Raw genomic sequence first — 18,124 nt, forward strand, 5'->3', positions numbered from 1 at the left:
CAGCAAGGTGGCCCAATCCTTTTGTAGCAAAGGACAAGCCGGAACAAACTCTTATAATAGGAAAAGCGCTCCCGAGGACACATGGGAATATCGTCAAGCTAGTTTTCATCAGGTTCATATGATTCGCGTTCGATACTTTGATAATTTGATATGTGGGTGGACCGGTGCTTGGGTGTTGTTCTTACTTGAACAAGCATCCCACTTATGATTAACCTCTATTGCAAGCATCCGCAACTACAACAAAAGTATTAAGGTAAACCTAACCATAACATGAAACATATGGATCCAAATCAGCCCCTTACGAAGCAACACATAAACTAGGGTTTAAGCTTCTGTCACTCTAGCAACCCATCATCTACTTATTACTTTCCAATGCCTTCCTCTAGGCCCAAATAATGGTGAAGTGTTATGTAGTCGACGTTCACATAACACCACTAGAGGCTAGACAACATACATCTTATCAAAATATCAAACGAATACCAAATTCACATGACTACTCATAGCAAGACTTCTCCCTTGTCCTCGGGAACGAACGTAATTACTCACAAAGTATATTCATGTTCATAATCAGAGGGGTAATAATATGCATATAGGATCTGAACATATGATCTTCCACCAATTAAACCAACTAGCATCAACTACAAGGAGTAATCAACACTACTAGCAACCTACTAGCACCAATCCCGGACTTTGAGACAAGAATTGGATACAAGAGATGAACTAGGGTTTGGAGATGAGATGGTGCTGGTGAAGATGTTGATGGAGATTGCCCTCTCCCGATGAGAGGAGCGTTGGTGATGACGATGGTGATGATTTCCCCCTCCAGGAGGGAATTATCCCCGGCAGAACAGCTCTGCCGGAGCTCTAGATTGGATCCGCCAAGGTTCCGCCTCGTGGCGGCGGAGTCTCGTCCCGAAAAGTTTCTCTCTATTTTTTTCTCATCGAAAGACCTCATATAGGAGAAGATGGGCATCGGAGAGCCACCAGGGGGGCCATGAGGTAGGGGGCGCGCCCTAGGGGGGGCGCGCCCCCCCACCCTCGTGAGCAGGGTGTGGGCCCCCTGGCCTTCATCTTTGGCGTGGATTTTTCTTTATTTCTTTTAAGACGTTCCGTGGAGTTTCAGGAATTTTGGAGTTGCGCAGAATAGGTCTCTAATATTTGCTCCTTTTCCAGATCAGAATTCCAGCTGCCGGCATTCTCCCTCCTTGTGTAAACCTTGTAAAATAAGAGAGAATAGCCATAAGTATTGTGACATAGAGTGAAATAACAGTCCATAATGCGATAAATATCGATATAAAAGCATGATGCAAAATGGACGTATCAACTCCCCCAAGCTTAGACCTCGCTTGTCCTCAAGCGAAAAGCCGATAACAATAAATATGTCCTCATGTTTAGAGGTAGAGGCATCGATAAAAATAAAATACGGACATGAAGGCATCATGATTATTCTTAGAACAGCAACATATATAGATTTTTTCATATGATTACTTATGTTCAAGTGATGATCTATTCACAATGCAAAAGTATAAATCATAAACCTTATTGGGCTCCAACAAACTATAATCTCAGTCATTGAAGCAATTGCAATTTATCATAACATCGGGAAGAGTCTATGTCAGAGCTAAAAAGCAAGTCCACATACTCAACTATCATTTAGTCCTCCATAATTGCTAACACTCACGCAATACTTGTGGTTATAGAGTTTTAATCGGACACAGAGAAAGATAGGGGCTTATAGTTTTGCCCCACAACCTTTTACCTCAAGGGTAATGTCAACAATAATGGTTCATGCTCCCCTACATCCAATTATATATATATATCATGTTCTTTCCAACATGCTGAGCTTGCCAAAGGATAAAATAAAAAAGAAAAGGTGAAGATCACCGTGACTCTTGCATTAGGAAGAAGATAATAATAAAGGATAGGCCCTTCGCAGAGGGAAGCAGAGGTTGCCATGCGCTTTTATGGTTTGATGCAAATCTCAATGCGAAAGAACGTCACTTTATATTGCCACTTGTGATATGAACCTTTATTATGCATTCTGTCACTTTTATTACTTCCACATCACAAGATCGTATAAAGCTTATTTCTCCCACACCAATCAATCATACATACTTAGAGCAATTTTTATTGCTTTGCACCGATGACAACTTACTTGAAGGATCTTACTCAATCCATAGGTAGATATGGTGGACTCTCATGGCAAAACTGGTTTAAGGGTATTTGGAAGCACAAGTAGTATTTCTACTTGGTGCTGAGAATTTGGCTAGCATGAGGGGGATAGGCAAGCTCAACAAGTTAGAGGAACCATGACAACATACTTTATCTCAGATATAAGAAAGACATAACTCATTACGTTGTCTTCCTTGTCCAACATCAACTCTTTAGCATGTCATATTTTAATGAGTGATCCCAATCATAAAAGATGTCAATGATAATATATCTATATGTGAAAACCTCTCTTTCCTTATTACTTCCTATTAATTGCAACAATGACCAAAGCTGTGTCTGCCAACTCCCAACAACTTTTAATCATCATACTCTTTCTATGTGAAGTCATTACTCTCAATAAGATCAATATGAACTCTTTGTTTCTTTTTATTCTTTTTCTCTTTTCTTTTATTCACCCAAGATCATGGCAAAATAATCAAGCCCTTGACTCAACACTAATCTTTATTATATATAACTCACGGACTCGATTACATAGAGGGATCATAAAGCAAAACTGAAAACTAGATCATGCCATAAACTTTATTTTACTAGATCAAGATACTACTAATAGGATCGAGCTAAGAAAAACGGTAAAGATAGGAGTTGTGATTGTGATACGATACCGGGGCACCTCCCCCAAGCTTGGCAGTTGCCAAGGGGAGTGACCATACCCATGTGATTATATCTCCTTGGTTGGTGAAGAAGGTGGCGGTGATGAATAATCGCACATCGAGCGTAAGAGGTCCTCCAGCTTGCGAATAATGCCCTTGAGTGCAACAATATGCTCCTTCAACAAAATATTTTCTTGTGTGAGATACTTGTTTTGTATACGAGCTAAATCAATCATCTTGAAAGCTTCGATCTCAATTGGGGTGAGAAGATTATGATCAAGTTGGAGGGTGTCTTTTGCTGCCGGAGCTTGATCCTTCGTGGCCTTCTTGATCCTTTCATCCTTGTTGACCCTCGTTGGTTCTTCCCTCTTCAGATCTATCTTCATTAGCCAAGCATCGTTGTCACCATTGTTGGAGGAGGGAGACGACATGATGCTTAGCCTGAAAAACCTGACAGAAAACAGCTCGAAACGAAAACAGAGAAGGTTTGCGTGATACGGGAGTCAAAACCTTCGGGAGAATATATAATGAATTTTTACCGACCAAAATACGTAACGTGCAAGGAAACGGAGTCCGGAAAGCACACGAGGCGCTCACGAGGTAGGGGGGCGCGCCCAGGGGGTAGGGCGCGCCCACCACCCTCATGGGGCCCTCGTGTCCTTCCCGGACCGCTACTTATTTGTCTATTTTTCTAAATATTCCAAAACAGAGAAATATTGCCTTAAAAATTGTTTTGGAGTCGGTTTACTTACCGTACCACATACCTATTCCTTTTCGGAGTCTGAAACGTTCCGGAAAGTGTCCCTTATGTATTCCTCCGGGGTTATGGTTTCAATAATATTGGTTTCAACATTTATGGGATTACCTAAGATATAATGTTTAATTCTTTGACCATTTACCACCTTCGGATTTGTGCCCTTGAAGTTGTTGATTTTTATGGCACCGGAACGATAGACCTCTTCGATGATGTAGGGGCCTTCCCATTTAGAGAGAAGTTTTCCTGCAAAAAATCTTAAACAAGAGTTGTATAGCAATACATAATCACCTACATTAAACTCACGCTTTTGTATCCTTTTGTCATGCCATCTTTTAACTTTTTCTTTAAACAACTTGGCATTTTCATAAGCTTGGGTTCTCCATTCATCAAGTGAGCTAATATCAAATAACCTCTTCTCACCGGCAAGTTTAAAATCATAGTTGAGCTCTTTAATAGCCCAATATGCCTTGTGTTCTAGTTCGAGAGGTAAGTGACATGCTTTTCCATAAACCATTTTATACGGAGACATACCCATAGGATTTTTATATGCAGTTCTATAAGCCCATAATGCATCATCAAGTTTCTTAGAACAATTCTTTCTAGACCTATTAACAGTCTTTTGCAAAATTAATTTGAGCTCTCTATTGCTCAGTTCTACTTGACCACTAGACCGAGGGTGATAATGAGATGCAATTCTATGATTAACATCATATTTAGCAAGCATTTTACGGAAAACACCATGAATAAAGTGTGAACCACCATCAGTCATTAAATATCTAGGGACTCCAAACCTCGGGAAAATGACTTCCTTAAGCATTTTAATAGAAGTGTTATGATCAGCACTACTAGTTGGAATAGCTTCTACCCACTTAATAACGTAATCAACAGCAACTAGAATATGTGTGTACCCATTAGAGGCAGGAAAAGGTCCCATATAATCAAAGCCCCAAACATCAAACGGTTCAATAACAGGTGAATAATTCATAGGAATTTCTTAACGTCTATTAATATTACCAATTCTTTGACATTCATCGCAAGACAAAACAAACTTACGGGCATCCTTGAAGAGAGTAGGCCAATAAAAACCAGATTGCAATACCTTATGTGCGGTTCTATCTCCAGCGTGGTGTCCTCTATAAGACTCGGAATGACACTTGCGTAGGATCTGTTCCTGTTCATGCTCAGGTACACAACGTCTAATAACACCATCTACTCCTTCCTTATAAAGATGTGGGTCTTCCCAAAAGTAATGTCTTAAATCATAGAAAACCTTTTTCTTTTGCTGGTATGTGAAGCTAGGTGGTATAAACTTAGCAACAATATAATTAGCATAATCCGCATACCATGGAGTACTACGAGAAGTACTTATAACATTTAATTGTTCATCAGGAAAGTCATCATTAATAGGTAGTGGGTCATCAAGAATATTTTCTAACCTAGACAAGTTGTCTGCAACGGGGTTCTCAGCTCCCTTTCTATCAACAATATTCAAATCGAATTCTTGTAGCAAGAGAACCCATCTAATAAGTCTAGGTTTAGCATCTTTCTTTTCCATAAGATATTTAATAGCATCATGATCAGTGTGAATAGTTACTTTAGAATCAACAATATAAGATCTGAACTTATCACAAGCAAATACAACTGCTAAAAGTTCCTTTTCAGTAGTAGCATAATTTCTTTGAGCATTGTCTAGAGTCTTACTAGCATAATGGATAACATTTAATTCTTATCAACTCTTTGCCCTAGAACAGCACCTACAGCATAATCACTAGCATCACATAATTTCAAAGGGTAAATTCCAATCAGGTGGCTGAACAATAGGTGCAGAGACTAATGCTTTCTTAAGTATTTCAAATGCTTCTACACAATCATCATCAAAGACAAATGGTATATCTTTTTGCAATAAATTAGTCAGAGGCCGAGAAATTTTTGAGAAGTCCTTAATGAACCTCCTGTAAAATCCGGCGTGACCAAGGAAACTTCTTATACCTTTGATGTCCTTGGGACATGGCATCTTTTCAATAGCATCAACCTTGGCTTTATCAACTTCAATACCTCTTTCAGAAACTTTGTGCCCCAAGACAATGTTGGGTAACGTAGTAATTTCAAAAAAATTCCTACGCACACGCAATATCATGGTGATGCATAGCAACGAGAGGGGAGAGTGTGATCTACGTACCCTCGTAGACCGACAGCGGAAGTGTTATGACAATGCGGTTGATGTAGTCGTACGTCTTCACGGCCCGATCGATCAAGCACCGAAACTACGGCACCTCTGAGTTCTAGCACACGTTCAGCTCGATGACGATCCCCAGACTCCGATCCAGCAAAGTGTTGGGGAAGAGTTCCGTCAGCACGACGGCGTGGTGACGATCTTGATGTTCTACTGTCGCAAGGCTTCGCCTAAGCACCGCTACAATATTATTGAGGACTATGGTGGAGGGGGGCACCGCACACGGCTAAGAGAACGATCTTGGAGATCAACTTGTGTGTCTAGGGGTGCCCCTGCCCCCGTATATAAAGGAGCCAAGGGGGGGGTGCGGCCGGCCCTAGGAGGAGGCGCGCAGGAGGAGTCCTACTCCTACCGGGAGTAGGACTCCCCTCCCTTTCCCTAGTTGGATTAGGACTTGGGGGGGAAGGAGGAGAGGGAAAAAGGAAGGGGGGCGCCCCCCTCCTTGTCCAATTCGGACTTGGGGGGGAGGGGCGCGCGGCAGCCCCTAGGCCTCCTCTCCTCTTTCTCCACTAGGCCCATTAAGGCCCATTAGGTTACCGGTGGGTTCCGGTAACCTCCCGGTACTCCGGTAAAATGCCGATTTCACCCGGAACACTTCCGATGTCCAAACATAGGCTTCCAATATATCAATCTTTATGTCTCGACCATTTCGAGACTCCTCGTCATGTCCGTGATCACATCCGGGACTCCGAACTAACTTCGGTACATCAAAACTCATAATATAACTGTCATCGAAACCTTAAGCGTGCGGACCCTACGGGTTCGAGAACAATGTAGACATGACCGAGACACGTCTCTGGTCAATAACCAATAGCGGAACCTGGATGCTCATATTGGCTCCCACATATTCTACGAAGATCTTTATCGGTCAGACCGCATAACAACATACGTTGTTCCCTTTGTCATCGGTACGCTACTTGCCCGAGATTCGATTGTCGGTATCTCAATACCTAGCTCAATCTCGTTACCGGCAAGTCTCTTTACTCGTTCCGTAATACATCACCTCGCAACTAACTCATTAGTTGCAATGCTTGCAAGGCTTATGTGATGTGCATTACCGAGAGGGCCCAGAGATACCTCTCCGACAATCAGAGTGACAAATCCTAATATCGAAATACGCCAACCCAACATGTACCTTTGGAGACACCTGTAGAGCTCCTTTATAATCACCCAGTTACGTTGTGACGTTTGGTAGCACACAAAGTGTTCCTCCGGTAAACGGGAGTTGCATAATCTCATAGTCATAGGAACATGTATAAGTCATGAAGAAAGCAATAGCAACATACTAAACGATCAAGTGCTAAGCTAACGGAATGGGTCAAGTCAATCACATCATTCTCCTAATGATGTGATCCCGTTAATCAAATAACAAATCTTTGTCTATGGTTAGGAAACATAACCATCTTTGATCAACGAGCTAGTCAAGTAGAGGCATACTAGTGACGTTTAGTTTGTCTATGTATTCACACAAGTATTATGTTTCCGGTTAATACAATTCTAGCATGAATAATAAACATTTATCATGAAATAAGGAAATAAATAATAACTTTATTATTGCCTCTAGGGCATATTTCCTTCAGTCTCCCACTTGCACTAGAGTCAATAATCTAGTTCACATTGCCATGTGATTTAACACCAATAGTTCACATCATTATGTGACCAACACTCAAAGGGTTTACTAGAGTCAATAATCTAGTTCACATCGCTATGTGATTAACACCCAAAGAGTACTAAGGTGTGATCATGTTTTGCCTGTGAGAGAAGTTTAGTCAACGGGTCTGCCATATTCAGATCCGTATGTATTTTGCAAATTTCTATGTCAACAATGCTCTGCACGGAGCTACTCTAGCTAATTTCTCCCACTTTCAATATGTATCCAGATTGGGACTTAGAGTCATCTGGATCAGTGTCAAAACTTGCATCGACGTAACCCTTTACGACGAACCTTTTTGTCACCTCCATAATCAAGAAACATATCCTTATTCCACTAAGGATAATTTTGACCAATGTCCAGTGATCTACTCCTAGATCACTATTGTACTCCCTTGCCAAACTCAGGGCAGGGTATACAATAGGTCTGGTACACAGCATGGCATACTTTACAGAACCTATGGCTAAGGCATAGGGAATGATTTTCATTCTCTCTCTATCTTCTGCCGTGGTCGGGTTTTGAGTCTTACTCAACTTCACACCTTGTAACACAGGCAAGAACTTCTTCTTTGACTGTTCCATTTTGAACTACTTCAAAATCTTGTCAAGGTATGTACTTATTGAAAAACTTATCAAGCATCTTGATCTATCTCTATAGATCTTGATGCTCAATATGTAAGCAGCTTCACTGAGGTCTTTCTTTGAAAAACTCCTTTCAAATATTCCTTTATGCTTTGCAGAATAATTCTACATTATCTCCGATCAACAATATGTCTTTCACATATACTTATCAGAAATGTTGTAGTGCTCCCACTCACTTTCTTGTAAATACAGGCTTCACCGCAAGTCTGTATAAAACTATATGCTTTGATCATCTCATCAAAGTGCATATTCCAACTCCGAGATGCTTGCACCATTCCATAGATGGATCGCTGGAGCTTGCACATTTTGTTAGCACCTTTAGGATTGACAAAACCTTCTGGTTGTATCATATACAACTCTTCTTTAATAAATCCATTAAGGAATGCAGTTTTGTTTATCCATTTGCCGGATTTCATAAAATGCGGCAATTGCTAACATGATTCGGACAGACTTAAGCATCGCTACGAGTGAGAAACTCTCATCGTAGTCAACACCTTGAACTTGTCGAAAACCTTTTTGCGACAATTCTAGCTTTGTAGATAGTAACACTACTATCATCGTCCGTATTCCTCTTGAAGATCCATTTAATCTCAATGGCTCGCCGATCATTGGGCAAGTCAATCAAAGTCCATACTTTGTTCTCATACATGGATCTCATCTCAGATTTCATGGCCTCAAGCCATTTCGCGGAATCTGGGCTCATCATCGCTTCCTCATAGTTCATAGGCTCGTCATGGTCAAGTAACATGACCTCCAGAACAGGATTACCGTACCACTCTGGTGCGGATTTCACTCTGGTTTACCTACAAGGTTTGGTAGTAACTTGATATGAAGTTACATGATCATCATCATTAGCTTCCTCACTAATTGGTGTAGTAGTCACAAGAACAGATTTCTGTGATGAACTACTTTTTAATAAGGGAGAAGGTACAATTACCTTATCAAGTTTTCTACTTTCCTCCCACTCACTTCTTTCGAGAGAAACTCCTTCTCTAGAAAGGATCCATTCTCAGCAATGAATATCTTGCCTTCGGATCTGTGCTAGAAGGTGTACCCAACATTTTCTTTTGGGTATCCTATGAAGACGCACTTCTCCGATTTGGGTTTGAGCTTATCAGGATGAAACTTTTTCATATAAGCATCACAACCCCAAACTTTAAGAAACGACAACTTTGGTTTCTTGCCAAACCACAGTTCAGATTGTGTCGTCTCAACGGATTTAGATGGTGACTTAGATGGTGCCCTTTTAAACGTGAATGCAACTGTCTTTAATGCATAACCCCAAAACGATGTTGGTAAATCTGTAAGAAACATCATAGATTGCACTATATCCAATAAAGTACGGTTATGACGTTCGGACACACCATTATGCTGTGGTGTTCTAGGTGGCACGAATTTGTGAAACTATTCCACATAGTTTTAATTGAAGACCAAACTCGTAACTCAAATATTTGTCTCTGCGATCAGATCATAGAAACCATATTTTTCTTTTTACGATGATTTTCCACTTCACTCTGAAATTCTTTGAACTTTTCAAATGTTTCAGACTTATGTTTCATCAAGTAGATATACCCATATATGCTCAAATCATATGTGAAGGTTAGAAAATAACGATACCCGCCATGAGCTTCAACACTCATCGGATCGCATACATCAGTATATATTATTTCCAATAAGTCCGTTGCTCGCTCCATTGTTCCAGAGAACGGAGTCTTTAGTCATCTTGCCCATAAGGCATGGTTCGCAAGCACCAAGTGATTCATAATCAAGTGATTCCAAAATCCCATCAGCATGGAGTTTCTTCATGCGCTTTACACCAATATGACCTAAACGGCAGTGCCACAAATAAGTTGCACTATCATTATTAACTTCGCACCTTTTGGTTTCAATATTATGAATATGTGTATCACTACGATCGAGATCCAATGAACTATTTTCATTGGGTGTGTAACCATACAAGGTTTTATTCATGTAAACAGAACAACAATTTATTCTCTTACTTAAATGAATAACCGTATTACAATAAACATGATCATATCATATTCATGCTCAACACAAACACCAAATAACACTTATTTAGGTTCAACATTAATCCCGAAAGTATAGGGAGTGTGCGATGATGATCATATCAATCTTGGAACCACTTTCAACACACATCGTCACTTCACCCTTAACTAGTCTCTGTTTATTCTGCAACTCCCGTTTCGAGTTACTAATCTTAGCAACTGAACTAGTATCAAATACTGAGGGGTTGCTATAAACACTAGTAAAGTACACATCAATAACATGTATATCAAATATACTTATGTTCACTTTGCCATCCTTCTTATCCGCCAATCACTTGGGGTAGTTCCGCTTCCAGTGACCAGTCCCTTTGCAGTAGAAGCACTTAGTCTTAGGCTTAGGACCAGACTTGGGCTTCTTCACTTGAGCAGCAACTTGCTTGTTGTTCTTCTTGAAGTTCCCCTTTTTCCCTTTGCCCTTTTCTTGAAACTAGTGGTCTTGTCTACCATCAACACTTGATGTTTTTCTCGATTTCTACCTTCATCAATTTCAGCATTACGAAGAGCTTGGGAATCGTTTCCATTATCCCTTGCATATCATAGTTCATCACGAAGTTCTACTAACTTGGTGATGGTGACTAGAGAATTCTGTCAATCACTATTTTATCTGGAAGATTAACTCCCACTTGATTCAAGCAATTGTAGTACCCAGACAATCTGAGCAGATGCTCACTAGTTGAGCGATTCTCCTCCATCTTTTAGCTATAGAACTTGTTGGAGACTTCATATCTCTCAACTCGGGTATTTGCTTGAAATATTAACTTCAACTCCTGGAACATCTCATATGGTCCATGACGTTGAAAACGTCTTTGAAGTCCCGATTCTAAGCGGTTAAGCATGGTGCACTAAACTATCAAGTAGTCATCATATTGAGCTAGCCAAACGTTCATAACGTCTACATCTGCTCCTGTAATAGGTCTGTCACCTAGCGGTGCATCAAGGACATAATTCTTCTATGCAGCAATGAGGATAAACCTCATATCACGGATCCAATCCGCATCATTGCTACTAACATCTTTCAACACAATTTTCTCTAGGAACATATCAAAATAAACATATGAAAGCAACAACGCGAGCTATTGATCTACAACATAGATAAGCTAATACTACCAGGACTAAGTTCATGATAAATTAAAGTTCAATTAATCATATTACTTAAGAACTCCCACTTAGATAGACATCCCTCTAATCCTCTAAGTGATCACGTGATCCAAATCAACTAAACCATGTCCGATCATCACGTGAGATGGAGTAGTTTCAATGGTGAACATCACTATGTTGATCATATCTACTATATGATTCACGCTCGACCTTTCGGTCTCCGTGTTCCGAGGCCATATCTGTTATATGCTAGGCTCGTCAAGTTTAACCTGAGTATTCCGTGTGTGCAATTGTTTTGCACCCGTTGTATTTGAACGTAGAGCCTATCACACCCGATCATCACGTGGTGTCTCAGCACGAAGAACTTTCGCAACGGTGCATACTCAGGGAGAACACTTGTACCTTGATAATTAGTGAGAGATCATCTTATGAAGCTACCGTCGAACTAAGCAAAATAAGATGTATAAAAGATAAACATCACATGCAATCAAAATATGTGACATGATATGGCCATCATCATCTTATGCCTTTGATCTCCATCTCGAAAGCATCGTCATGATCTCCATCGTCATCGGCATGACACCATGATCTCCATCATCTTGATCTATATCAATGTGTCGTCACATGGTTGTCTCGCAAACAATTGCTCTTGCAACTATTGCTATCGCATAGCGATAAAGTAAAGCAATTATTTGGCGCTTGCATCTTATGCAATAGAGAGATAACCATAAGGCTTTTGCTGGTTGCCGATAACTTCAACAAAACATGATCATCTCATACAACAACTTATATCTCATCACGTCTTGACCATATCACATCACAACATGCCCTGCAAAAACAAGTTAGACGTCCTCTACTTTGTTGTTGCAAGTTTTACGTGGCTGCTACGGGCTGGGCAAGAACCGTTCTTACCTACGCATCAAAACCACAATGATAGTTTGTCAAGTTGGTGCTGTTTTAACCTTCGCAAGGACCGGGCGTAGCCACACTCAGTTCAACTAAAGTTGGAGAAACTGACACCCGCCAGCCACCTGTGTGCAAAGCACGTCGGTAGAACCAGTCTCGCGTAAGCATACGCGTAATCTCGGTCCGGGACGCTTCATCCAACAATACCGCCGAACCAAAGTATGACATGCTGGTAAGCAGTATGACTTATATCACCCACAACTCGCTTGTGTTCTACTCGTGCATATAACATCAACACATAAAACCTAGGCTCTGATACCACTATTGGGTAACGTAGTAATTTCAAAAAAATTCCTACGCACACGCAAGATCATGGTGATGCATAGCAACGAGAGGGGAGAGTGTGATCTACGTACCCTCGTAGACTGACAGCGGAAGCGTTATGACAATGTGGTTGATGTAGTCGTACGTCTTCACGGCCCGATCGATCAAGCACCGAAACTACGGCACATCCGAGTTCTAGCACACTTCAGCTCGATGACGATCCACAGACTCCGATCCAACAAAGTGTCGGGGAAGAGTTCCGTTAGCACGATGGCGTGGTGATGATCTTGATGTTCTACTGTCGCAGGGCTTCGCCTAAGCACCGCTACAATATTATTGAGGACTATGGTGGAGGGGGGCACCGCACACGGCTAAGAGAACGATCTTGGAGATCAACTTGTGTGTCTAGGGGTGCCCCCTACCCTCGTATATAAAGGAGCCAAGGGGGGGGGTGCGGCCGGCCCTAGGAGGAGGCGCGCAGGAGGAGTCCTACTCCTACCGGGAGTAGGACTCCCCTCCCTTTCCCTAGTTGGATTAGGACTTGGGGGGAAGGAGGAGAGGGAAGAAAGGAAAGGGGGGGCGCCGCCCCCCCTCCTTGTCCAATTCGGACTTGGGGGGAGGGGCGCGCGGCAGCCCCTAGGCCTCCTCTCCTCTTTCTCCACTAGGCCCATTAAGGCCCATTAGGTTACCGGGGGGTTCCGGTAACCTCCCGGTACTCCGGTAAAATGCCGATTTCACCCGGAACACTTCCGATGTCCAAACATAGGCTTCCAATATATAAATCTTTATGTCTCGACCATTTCGAGACTCCTCGTCATGTACGTGATCACATTCGGGACTCCTAACTAACTTCGGTACATCAAAACTCATAAACTCATAATATAATTGTCATCGAAACCTTAAGCGTGCGGACCCTACGGGTTCGAGAACAATGTAGACATGACCGAGACACGTCTCCGGTCAATAACCAATAGCGGAACCTGGATGCTCATATTGGCTCCCACATATTCTACGAAGATCTTTATCGGTCAGACCGCATAACAACATACGTTGTTCCCTTTGTCATCGGTATGTTACTTGCTCGAGATTCGATCGTCGGTATCTCAATACCTAGTTCAATCTCGTTACTAGCAAGTCTCTTTACTCGTTCCGTAATACATCATCTCGCAACTAACTCATTAGTTGCAATGCTTGCAAGGCTTATGTGATGTGCATTACCGAGAGGGCCCAGAGATACCTCTCCGACAATCGGAGTGACAAATCCTAATCTCAAAATACGCCAACTCAACATGTACCTTTGGAGACACCTGTAGAGCTCTTTTATAATCACCCAGTTACGTTGTGACGTTTGGTAGCACACAAAGTGTTCCTCCGGTAAATGGGAGTTGCATAATCTCATAGTCATAGGAACATGTATAAGTCATGAAGAAAGTAGTAGCAACATACTAAACGATCAAGTGCTAAGCTAACGGAATGGGTCAAGTCAATCACATCATTCTCCTAATGATGTGATCCCGTTAATCAAATAACAACTCTTTGTCTATGGTTAGGAAACATAACCATCTTTGATCAACGAGCTAGTCAAGTAGAGGCATACTAGTGACGTTTAGTTTGTCTATGTATTCACACAAGTATCATGTTTCAGGTTAATACAATTCTAGCATGAATAATAAACATTTATCATGAAATAAGGAAATAAATAATAACTTTATTATTGCCTCTAGGGCATATTTCCTTCAGACAATACCTTCATTAACCATAAAGTGGCATTTTTCCCAGTTCAAGACAAGATTAGTTTCTTCACATCTCTGCAAAACTCGATCAAGATTGCTCAAGCAATCGTCAAAAGAGGAACCATAGACGGAAAATTCGTCCATGAAAACCTCACAAATCTTTTCACAGAAGTCAGAGAATATAGCCATCATGCATCTTTGAAAGGTAGCAGGTGCATTACATAAACCAAAAGGCATACGTCTATAAGCAAAAGTACCAAAAGGGCATGTAAAAGTAGTCTTTGATTGATCTTTAGTCGACATAGGTATTTGAGAGAAACCAGAATAACCATCTAGAAAGCAATAGTGTGTATGTTTGCATAATCTTTCTAGCATTTGATCAATAAAAGGTAAGGGGTAATGATCTTTCTTAGTAGCTTTATTTAATTTGCGGAAATCAATTACCATCCTATAACCTGTGATAATCCTTTGTGGAATCAATTCATCTTTATCATTAGGAACAATAGGAATACCTCCCTTCTTAGGGACACAATGGACAGGACTTACCCACTCACTATCAGCAATGGGATAAATTATACCTACCTCCAGAAGCTTGAGTATTTCTTTTCTTACCACTTATTTCATTTTAGGATTCAGGCGTCGTTGAGGATCACGGACTGGTTTGGCATCTGCTTCCAAATTTATTTTATGTTGACATAGAGTGGGACTAATGCCCTTAAAATCTCAAGAGTATATCCAATAGCAGCACAATGCTTCTTCAGAGTTTTCAATAATATTTGTTCTTCATGCTCTGAAAGGTTAGCACTAATAATAATAGGATATATCTTCTTTTCATCAAGATAAGCATATTTAAGATTATCAGGCAAAGGTTTAAGCTCAAACACGGGATCACCCTTGGGTGGAGGAGGATCCCCGGCAAATTGTGTTTCAGAATAGGTTCCTGTTTAAAGAATACTTCATCTATTTCCCTTCTTTCATTCATGAACATATCATTTTCATGGTCTAGCAAATAGTGTTCTAAAGGATCACTAGGAGGTACGGCAATAGAAGCAAGACCAATAATCTCATCCTTACTAGGTAATTCTTCCTCACGATGTTGTTTACTAAATTTAGAGAAATTAAACTCATGAACCATATCAGCCAAACCAACAGTAAAAATATTCTTAGTGTAGTCTATGGTAGCATTGACAGTATTTAAGAAGGGTCTACCAAATATAATGGGACAAAAGCTATCTTGTGGGGAACCAAGAACAAGAAAATCAGCAGGATATTTAGTTTTCTCACACAAGACTTCAACATCTCTAACAATTCCCATTGCTGAAATAGTATCTCTATTGGCAAGTTTAATTGTGACATCAATATCTTCTAACTCAACATGTGCAATTTCATTCTTAATTTCTTTGTATAAGTCATGAGGTATAACACTAGCACTAGCACCCATGTCACATAAGCCATGATAACAATGATCTCCTATTTTAACAGAAATAACAGGCACACCTATCACAGGTCTATGTTTATCTTTAGCACAAGGCTTAGCAATTCTAGCAGTTTCACCTTCGAACCGAATAACATGCCCATCAATATTATCAGACAAGAGATCTTTAACAATAGAAATATTAGGTTCTACTTTAACTTGCTCAGGAGGTGTATAAGTTCTAATATTGCTTTTACGAACAACAGTTGAAGCTTTAGCATGATCCTTTATTCTAACAGGGAAAGGTGGTTTCTCAATATAAGAAGTAGGAACAATAGGATCATTATAAGTGACAGTCTTTTCTTCAACTTTAATAGGTGCAGCTACTTTTACTTCTATGGGAGGATGATATTTAAACCACTTCTCCTTAGGGAGATCAACATAAGTAGCAAAAGATTCACAGAAAGAAGCTACTATCTCAGAGTCAAGTCCATATTTAGTGCTAAACTTACGGAAAATATCGGTATCCATAAAAGATTTAACACAATCAAACTTAGGTGTCATACCTGACTCCTTACCTTCGTCGAGGTCCCAATCTTCAGAGTTGCGTTTAATTCTATCCAATAAATTCCATCTGAATTCAATAGTCTTCATCATAAAAGGGCCAGCACAAGAAGTATCGAGCATGGTGCGATTGTTTTCAAAAAGCCAATCATAAAAACTTTGCATAATTATTTCTCTCGAGAGCTCATGATTGGGGCATGAATATAACATTGATTTAAGCCTCCCCCAAGCTTGAGCGATGCTTTCTCCTTCACAAGGCCAGAAATTATATATATAGTTGCGATCACGATGAACAAGATGCATAGGGTAATACTTTTGATGAAATTCCAGCTTCAATCTTTTATAGTCCCATGATCTCATATCATCACATTGCCTATACCATACCAATGCATCTCCCTTCAAAGAAAAAGGGAAGACCTTCTTCTTAGCAACATTATGGGTATACCTGCAAGCTTAAATAATCCACAAACTTCATCCACATATATTAAGTGCTCATCAGGATGCTTTGTTCCATCTCCTATAAAAGGATCAGCTAGCAGTTTTTCTATCATACCCGAAGGATACTCATAAGGAATTTCATTTTCAATAAGTTCAGTAGGTTGAGGAGCAACTCTTTGCTCTACTGGACGGGGTGAAGATACCCCGAACAAGCCCCTCAGAGTATTAATTTCCATAGTAACAAGTGAGACTAAATTTCAGCACACTATATAAATTTTTCCTTACCAAATTCCACCTACCAAAGGCGCTACACTCCCCGGCAACGGCGCCAGAAAAGAGTCTTGATGACCCACAAGTATAGGGGATCTATCGTATTCCTTTCGACAAGTAAGAGTGTCGAACCCAACGAGGAGCAGAAGGAAATGATAAGCGGTTTTCAGCAAGGTATTCTCTGCAAGTACTGAAATAAGTGGTAACAGATAGTTTTGTGATAGGATAAATTGTAACGAGCGACAAGTAACAAAAGTAAATAAAGTGCAGCAAGGTGGCCCAATCCTTTTGTAGCAAAGGACAAGCCGGAACAAACTCTTATAATAGGAAAAGCGCTCCCGAGGACACATGGGAATATCGTCAAGCTAGTTTTCATCACGTTCATATGATTCACGTTCGATACTTTGATAATTTGATATGTGGGTGGACCGGTGCTTGGGTGTTGTTCTTACTTGAACAAGCATCCCACTTATGATTAACCTCTATTGCAAGCATCCGCAACTACAACAAAAGTATTAAGGTAAACCTAACCATAACATGAAACATATGGATCCAAATCAGCCCCTTACGAAGCAACGCATAAACTAGGGTTTAAGCTTCTGTCACTCTAGCAACCCATCATCTACTTATTACATCCCAATGCCTTCCTCTAGGCCCAAATAATGGTGAAGTGTTATGTAGTCGACGTTCACATAACACCACTAGAGGCTAGACAACATACATCTTATCAAAATATCAAACGAATACCAAATTCACATGACTACTCATAGCAAGACTTCTCCCTTGTCCTCGGGAACGAACGTAATTACTCACAAAGTATATTCATGTTCATAATCAGAGGGGTAATAATATGCATATAGGATCTGAACATATGATCTTCCACCAATTAAACCAACTAGCATCAACTACAAGGAGTAATCAACACTACTAGCAACCTACTAGCACCAATCCCGGACTTTGAGACAAGAATTGGATACAAGAGATGAACTAGGGTTTGGAGATGAGATGGTGCTGGTGAAGATGTTGATGGAGATTGCCCTCTCCCGATGAGAGGAGCATTGGTGATGACGATGGTGATGATTTCCCCCTCCGGGAGGGAAGTATCCCCGGCAGAACAGCTTTGCCGGAGCTCTAGATTGGATCCGCCAAGGTTCCGCCTCGTGGCGGCGGAGTCTCGTCCCGAAAAGTTTCTCTCTATTTTTTTCTC

Source organism: Triticum urartu, chromosome 5 (assembly GCF_003073215.2).
Source record: "Triticum urartu cultivar G1812 chromosome 5, Tu2.1, whole genome shotgun sequence".
In the NCBI taxonomy this organism is placed as follows: domain Eukaryota; kingdom Viridiplantae; phylum Streptophyta; class Magnoliopsida; order Poales; family Poaceae; genus Triticum; species Triticum urartu.